At 49.3% G+C, this 8,507-nt stretch overlaps 1 long non-coding RNA gene across 1 annotated transcript in view; it reads right to left on the reverse strand.

Moving 5' to 3' along the window:
* Positions 1–8,048, reverse strand: part of LOC108799812 — a 16,254-nt gene extending 8,206 nt beyond the window's left edge. The window contains exons 1-2 of the long non-coding RNA XR_001942051.1: positions 8,037–8,048; positions 5,865–5,867 (exon numbers count right to left, since the gene is read on the reverse strand). This is a non-coding gene — a long non-coding RNA (uncharacterized LOC108799812). The remainder of the gene's footprint in view (positions 1–5,864; positions 5,868–8,036) is intronic.
* Between the last annotated feature and the right edge of the window lie 459 nt (positions 8,049–8,507).

Here is an 8,507-nt window from a genome sequence, read left to right on the forward strand (position 1 = left end):
TGAGTCTCAGGCTGCTAATCCCACCTGAGACCCCGCAGAGCCCACCATAGACCCTGCAGAGCCCCCTGAGACCTTCACAGATCCTGCACAGCCCCCTGAGACCCTGCAGTCTCAGGGGGCTGTGCAGGATCTGTTGTGGGCTCTGCCCACCATAGACCTTGCAGAGCTCACCACAGATCCTGCAAAGCCCACTTGAGACCCAGCAAAGCCCCCCACTGATCCTGCAGGATCTCAGGGGGGCTCTGCAGGATCTGTGGTGGGCTTTGCAGGCTGAAGAGCCCCCTATGGATCCTACAAAGCTCCCCTGAGACCCGACAAAGCCCCCCACAGATCGTGCAGAGACCCTGCAGGATCTCAGGGGGGTTATGCAGGATCTGTGGTGGGCTTTGTCACCTATTCAAGTTAATGATCAGGTGACAGCAGTTGCATGTAAACGCCTGCACACCACATGTCTTGGGGCATATCTGGGTTGTATGTGATATGATTACATGTGGTTAGAAAACACTCTCCCTAGATGCACAATCATTGTGTCCAGGGAGAGTCTGGTATGCGGTCCGTATATACATTGCGGAAGTTACCTCACTTCCAAAAAAGGAAAAACATAAATATAAGTCTCTGGCACAGGTTGTGAAAGAAGCAGCCAGATTTACAAGGGTTGCTATAGGAGACAGAGGGATGAACACTCAGATACAATCCTGTGATTGCTATGGGAGACGGCTTGGCAACCAGGTGCCGCGGTACATTGTTATTGGAGATAGTGTGACAATGAGACACAGGCAGAGGTATGATTGCTATTGGAGACAACTTGCAAACAGTCACATGCAGAGATATGGTTACTGTTGGAGACAGCTATGCAATACGTCAGATGCAGAGATATGTTTGCTGTAGGAGACAGCTTTGCAAACAGTCACATGCGGAGATATGGTTGCTGTAGGAGACAGCTTTGCATACTGTTACATGCAGAGATATGGTTGCTGTAGGAGACAGCTTTGCAGACAGACACATGCAGATATATGGTTGCTATACTTGGTGAGAGTCAAGCTGCACCCTGGAGCATCATAGCTGTGCATGTGTGATATACTCACCTGTCCTTCACTCCTGCGTGTCATCTGGCTCCTCCCACCTCCAGGATTTAAGCCTCCAACATTCAGTTGCTTGGTGTTAGAGCATGGAGGAACATGCTGGGCAAGTCTCCAAGTCAGCAATGTCTCTGGGAGGAGACAGGTTTAGTGAAGGAGACTTGCCCAGCGTGTTCCTCCTTGCTCTAACACCAAGCAACTGAATGTTGGAGGCTTAAATCCTGGAGGTGGGAGGAGCCAGATGACACGCAGGAGTGAAGGACAGGTGAGTATATCACACATGCACAGCTATGATGCTCCAGGGTGCAGCTTGACTCTCACCAGAGATGCGCAGCTTCACTCGCACATCCAGGTGGAGGGAAACAGCTTGGCAGTCACAAGTTCACTCTCTCCTCTGGGGGGCAACTTAGCCCTCCTTATCCCCTTCCTATTTTACCCAGGCATCTTCAGAAGAAGGCCCGCCAGCTCCCATCTGCGGGGGGCATCTTGAAGACCTCTGGATTCAATCTATGAAAAATGCCACATGAAGACTACTGAGAATGCCCAGTAATGTGTGCTGTAATATCAGAGAAACACCACTAGAGGTCCCCAGTGTCTGCAAAAAAGGAGTCACATTATTAGACTGAAAAATGCCACATGAAAACCTTCTGAGAATGCCCCGGTTATGTGTGCTGTAAGATCAGAGAAACACCACTAGAGGTCCCCAGTATCTGCAGAGAAGGAGTCACATTATTAGACTGAAAAATGCCACATGAAGACTACTGAGAATGCCCAGTTCTGTGTGCTGTAATATCAGAGAAACACCACTAGAGGTCCCCAGTGTCTGCAAAAAAGGAGTCACATTATTAGACTGAAAAATGCTACATGAAGACTACAGAGAATGCTCCAGTTCTGTGTGCTGTAATTTCAGAGAAACTCCACTAGATGTCCCCAGTGTCTGCAGAAATACACAAAAATAGAAAACTGAAAATCTGAACTTTCTAAAATTAACCTCTTGCCGTCCGCCCGCCCTCTTGCCGTCCGCTGTTTCACATACAACCAATCAGCGGCTCTATAGCCGCCGATCGGTTGTATGGCGTGATAGCCTCTGTAGTGTGAATGCAGTAGTGATGTGTATTACATCACTTCCGCATTCACCTGTCAGTCATCTGGCTCCCTCCTACTGCCAGAGAGAAGAAGCTGATGAAGCAAATCTAGAGACCCCTAATGTGGAGACATTAGGGGTCTCTAGACCCCTAATGTCACCTGGAGATAATACACATAAGATATATTTAAAAAAGAGTACCAAGCGATGCAAGTATCATACGCAACAACCGCCCAGGTAAGGACATAACAAAATAGGACAGACAACATTTTTTTTTTTTACATTAAAAAATATGACATCACTACAAGCGAAAACGTTTCCTTTACATTGATAAAACTGATATTTATCAAAACTAGAGCAGACAGAAGCAGTTGCCCACTGCAACCAATCAGCGTATCTGTTCAGTTTACCTTTGAAAATTAAAGGTAGGTGCTGATTGGTTACCATGGGCAACTGCTCCAGATTCTGTCTGTTCCAGTTTTGATATTTTCCCCCCAGAATATCTATAACAAGCATATTGTGCTCTTTCATAAGCCTGTATCAACTCAAGTAGACTTCAAAGTCTCAGGTCAGGTTGACCTCATTTTCCTAACAAGATCTGGACCAGATTTGGAACACAGTGCATTGTGTTTTGCTGCAATTTTGCCGCATTTTAGCAGTTATTTTTTAGCTTATGATGGGCTTTCCGGTGCCGTCCAGTGTGTTTGCATGCATTTGTATGTGGGGTTTTTTATCCATTTCCATGTGTCACGGGCAGGGCCCTCCTTACCATCTTGCCTTTAATTTTATTGTGATTGTAATGTCTTCCTTATGTTGTAAAGCGCTGTGCAAACTGTTGGCGCTATATAAATCCTGTATAATAATAACAATAATAAATATAGCTGCAAGCTATATGTGGCATGTAAAGGTGGCCAAGCAGTAGAGCCGGTTATAGCACCTGAGAAGATATTTTAGTTAGAGAGAGAAAAAGTAGGAGACAATTTAATGAATTATAAAAAAAATGCAAAATTCAAAATGGCCGCTGACTTTGGTGACCTCTGAATGCCATATTGTATTTGGCAGATATGATGTTGAGTATGTTAACAAGTTTAACATACTTCACTAGTGATATAAATGCACATTTATGCAATTGGATGCAATGTCAAAAAGTGATAAAATATGTATAATCCGCGCTTATGGATATAAGTAAAATTAAATAAAATATAATTTAAAAAATGTTATTGGAAAAATATTAATAGTAATAAAAGCTGCTGCGCTCAGGACACTGAAGCCAACTGCCCGTGAGTACCCCGAACAGACTCCCCAGCCCTCCGCCCTCACCCATATGCACCCCCCTCCTCCACGATGAGGACTCACTTCCCGGTCCAACGTCTGCTGGTATAGGCCCCAGACGGGATGACCCGGAGGACTGGCGGGCTTGCATGTCACAGCTGCCTACGAAACGGGACCTAGATAGTATGGCCACGAAAATAGTAGACGCCTTACGCCTGGAGCTGCATGAGGTCCGGCAGCATGTGTCCACGCTGGAGGGTCGGGTGGACGTTGTGGAAATGACCACGGCCTCAGTGCAAGATCGAGTGGCAGCTCTGGAGGCAGGCCAGGCCGCACATCAAAGACATATCACAGCCATTTACCTGCAGGTGGATGATAGTGAAAACCGGAACCGCCGGAACAATCTGAGGCTTAAAGGGATCCTGGAGGCAACATCAGGCCCAGACTTGCGGTCCACGGTCACGGCGGTTCTAAACCATTATTTGGATAAGCCACCCACTGCAGAGCTGGAATTGGACAGGGTGCATAGGGCCCAGGGAGCTCGTAACTTACCTTCAGGAATGCCACGTGACGTACTCTGCAGAGTTCATTTTTACTCCTTGAAAGAGGAGATACTGCGCCAGGCCTGGAACAAAGGCCCCCTGGATTTCGATGGGGCCAGGATCCAGATTATGCCAGATCTTTCACGCCACACTCTGCGTATGAGGCGCACACTGAGACCGGTCCTAGATGTTGTACGCACGGTGGGAGCCACTTATAGATGGGGACACCCATTCCACCTGATTGTCTCCAGAGAAAATAGGAGACAATCAGGTGGTCGAGGCCTCACCAGCGATCCTTCCTGCAGGACACTCCCTCCAGGAGTAGGGAGGCAAGGGAACTTTGACCACACCGATTGTTGACGTTCCAATATACGGCCTATACGTCTGATATGCCTATACAAGGTTTGACCTTCCATTGCACTGACTGGATATTTCCTGGCCCTCAGTGCCCTTCCATGGTTTCCACATAAGAAGGACTTGTGGGTACAGTGACAGACTCATGGGCGCGGGCCCCCTGGAGTAACTGTCCCCATCGGTTTGTTTAGTGTTTTAGGGGATAGGGGGTTAGATGCGCATCACCTAGTGCTTCCATGTCACATATTACAATGGGGGGCTCATATATCCCTGGGCACATGTTTTTGTTTGATGGATTGGTGGGGACGGGATGCCACACCCCTGGGGAGGCACCCACATTCTGAGAGATATGGTGAGATGCTTATGACAGTTCTTTCTACGGTGGGGTGCTGCCCACGGGGGGTGGTGGGCCATCTACCTGGATACCCACAATAAGCGGGCGGAGGGGGTAGTATACTTATTGGGGGTCCTGGGAGTTGTGACAGGGGTCCCCCCTGTGGGCTTTGGGTTGATGGATTTACTAAGGGGTCTCTCTTGGGCCGTCCCGGCCCCTCGCGGTACACCTCCAATGTTTCACCTAACTTTTTATCTAAGCTAAGGTTAAAATTTTGGTTGCTTTGAACTTTACAGATACTAAGGTTTTATACTTGGTTTTTTTTTAGCTATTAACGCTACCATTCAGGAATCCCGCAGAATTCCTATTCTGCGATCCCCCATTAGGGTTTCTCCCAGCTTCCTTGGAGGCGCGGAGATTTTTCTTTTGAGTCTTCCTCGTCCCATATTTGGGTCGAGCAGGAGGTTCTCTCGCATATAACTGTAAACGCTGATTTTGTCCTATTAGCCCACCGATTACTGATCTGTCTTTTTTCTTCTACTGTTGTTCCCTTCTTTCCCTGCTTTCTTTTGCTCTCCTCAGATACACAGCACCCTCTTTATCGGCTGATTTTGGACCCATCCTCTCCATTGCTCCGCTGCCCTATCTTTGCATCATGGTGCGGCCTGGCTGTCGCGGTGAGAGGCAGCGGAATGAGGGATTGGTCAAATTCACATCCCTAAACGTCAAAGGCCTGAACATCCCCGAGAAACGTTCCCGGCTCCTGGCGGATCTGCGAAGCATGAGGTCACAGGTAGTTTTTTTACAAGAGACACATTTTAAGACACAACAGATTCCCCGTTTACATAACAGAGATTTCCCGGTTGCCTACCACTCGTCCTTACCGATCTCCAAATCGAAGGGTGTCAGTATACTATTGGCCAAATCGGTGCCGTGGGAACTGATAGACCTCAAGCAGGACCCGGACGGCAGGTATATTTTGACAAAGGGTAGGGTGGGGGAGACGATATACACTTTTGCTAACGTGTACCTGCCCAACTCGGACCAACTGATATTCCTACACCGGGTGGTAGCCATTCTGCTCGAGTTCTCAGAGGGCTCGCTGATCCTATGGGGTGACTTTAATTTTGCTATGGAACCGCTAATAGACGTCTCCAGAGGGACATCGCATCTTGCGTTCGCCGACCTTAAAAAGTTACGGGCTGAGCTTCAGTTGCTACGGGTAGTGGACTCATGGCGATTCTTACATCCCGGGGTCAGGGATTACACTTTTTTCTCAGCGGTACACCAGACATACTCTCGCATTGACTTTTTCTTGGTTGGCCACCATTCCCTCCTGGCCCTACGATCGGCCTCCATAGATGCTATTCTTTTGTCTGATCACGCCCCTATACATATGGAGCTGGAGGTTCTACCACCTCGTTCCGCATTATCAACCTGGCGCCTAAACGAATCCCTTCTCCAGGACCCGGTGGTGAAAGCAGATGTTACTAACGCGATTCAGTCCTATTTCCTAACCAATGCGGACTCGGTTCCCAGCCCTAATGTAGTGTGGGAGGCACACAAATGTGTAGTCAGGGGCATACTCATCCGGCACGGCGCTAGACGCAAACGGGAACAGAAGGAAAAGATCACTCGCCTCCTCTCCCAGATCCGTCGTTTGGAGTCTAGCCACAAGCGCTCTATAGCGCAGGCTTCGCAAACGGCCCTTCGCCAACTTAGGGAGGCTCTGAACACCCTATTATATCAGAAGGCCAAGCAGAGGTTGGTGACATGCAGGCGAACATTTTATGAATATTCCAATAAGCCGGGTAGGCTTCTGGCCAGGGCTCTTGGGGGAGCCCGACTGGGGACATACATCCGCATATGGGGGACCGGTTGTCCATGTCTAAAGACATTGCGGGGGCATTCGAAGACTTCTATACTCTACTGTATAACTTGCGCTTAGACACTCACACTTCCGACCTGACCGACCGTAGTTCTCGCATGGCCTCTTACTTGCGCCAATCGGGTATGCCATCCCTTGACCCCCAGGTATCGGAGCTCCTGGAGTCTCCCCTGACGGAGGAAGAATGGGACTTAGCCACTAAACAATCAAAACCCAGGAAGGCACCAGGTCCAGATGGGTTCACGTTGTGGTATTACCAAACGTTTGGCTCCATCCTTTCCTCCCATTATTTGAAAGCCTTCAATGCGTTGGCCACTGACGGTACCCTGCCATTGACGCACTTAGGGCACACATCACGGTGATCCCAAAGCCGGATAAGGACCCCTCCCATTGTGGCAGCTACCGCCCCATAGCGCTTCTTAATGCGGATCTCAAACTGTTCGCCAAGATGCTGGCGAACAGACTCCTCCCTCACATTGGCCATTTGATCCACTTTGACCAGGTGGGCTTTGTTCCCTCTAGAGAAGCGTGTGACAATACCACCAGGGTCCTGAATGTCATTCATTCACCACGCAGGGGTCCCCCATAAGGTGGCAGCTTATGCGGACGACCTCATATTTTTGATGCTGTCAATTGACGCAGAAAAGGCCTTTGACAGGGTGGATTGGCAATTTATACAATCCATGTTGCATCATGTGGGGTTGGGACCCCATATGACTTCGTGGATCATGGCCCTCTACGCGTCCCCGACTGCAGCGGTTAGGGTTAACGAGACTTATTCAGGATACTTCGCCATCAGCAACGGCACCAGGCAGGGATGCCCATTATCCCCACTTATTTTTATTCTCACCTTAGAACCTTTTCTATGCACCTTCAGGGCAGATGAGGACGTGAGGGGTTTACTGACTCATGCGGGATCCCATAAGGTGGCAGCTTATGCGGACGACCTCATATTTTTTGTGACCCACCCCATGACCTCCCTTCACAGTCTCCTTCAGGCATTTGACATATATGGGGAACTTTCAAACTTTTTGATTAACCCGACAAAGTCTGAAGCTCTAAACATCTCTCTCCCCACTTTGCTAATGGAGGAGGTGAGAACCTCATTCCAGTTTCGGTGGGCGCCAACCTATCTTAAGTATCTTGGGGTGCGGATTACAGCGGACCCTGACAGACTGTACCAAGAAAACTTCATCCCGTTATTAGGTACGGTAAAACAAGATCTGGCCAAGTGGCAAGAATTGACTCTCACTTGGTTCGGTAGATGCGCTTCTCTTAAAATGACAACTCTCAAGAGGATCTTGTATTTGCTTCAGACATTACCGATCCGCCTCCCCCCCACTTTTTTCACCCGCATGAGGCGGCTGTTTGTGTCCTTCATTTGGGCACGACAGAGGCCGAGGATTGCATACCGCCTACTGATTCTACCTAAGGACAGGGGGGGACTAGGCCTCCCAGACATTCGGATGTACCACAAGGCGACTCATCTCTCCAGACTCCTAGACTGGTGTTGTCATGGCAGTCAGATAAGGTGGGTGGAGATGGACCTGCTCGAATCTGGGGCACCACTTACAGGCCTAGCGTGGCTCTCTTCCCTACTGCCACCAGAGCTGTCGACCCATCCTTTAATTGCACCGACATTGACTTCCGTGAGGGCAACGTTACGATCCACAGACCTATCCCCGTACCCGTCTCCCATGACTCCGGTACTGGGGGACCCAGACTTCCCCCGGGAATGGGGAGGGGCCCGCTGAGACGTTTGTTAGCTTTAGACAAGTTTCGACTCTGCGATTTTATTGTGGACGGTCAGTGGATGCCCTTGGAGGCCATCCGGCATATGCTTGACCCTCCTCTTGAAGTGTGGAGTGCGTACCAGCTTCGTCACTTTCTGGTTTCAGTGCCTGGGGTGGGGGGACTGGCACGTAAACTCACACCCTTCGAGACTCTGTGTGAC

The sequence above is a fragment of the Nanorana parkeri genome, unplaced genomic scaffold (genome assembly GCF_000935625.1).
Source record: "Nanorana parkeri isolate BGI_ZX_2015 unplaced genomic scaffold, ASM93562v1 scaffold1823, whole genome shotgun sequence".
NCBI lineage: Eukaryota > Metazoa > Chordata > Amphibia > Anura > Dicroglossidae > Nanorana > Nanorana parkeri.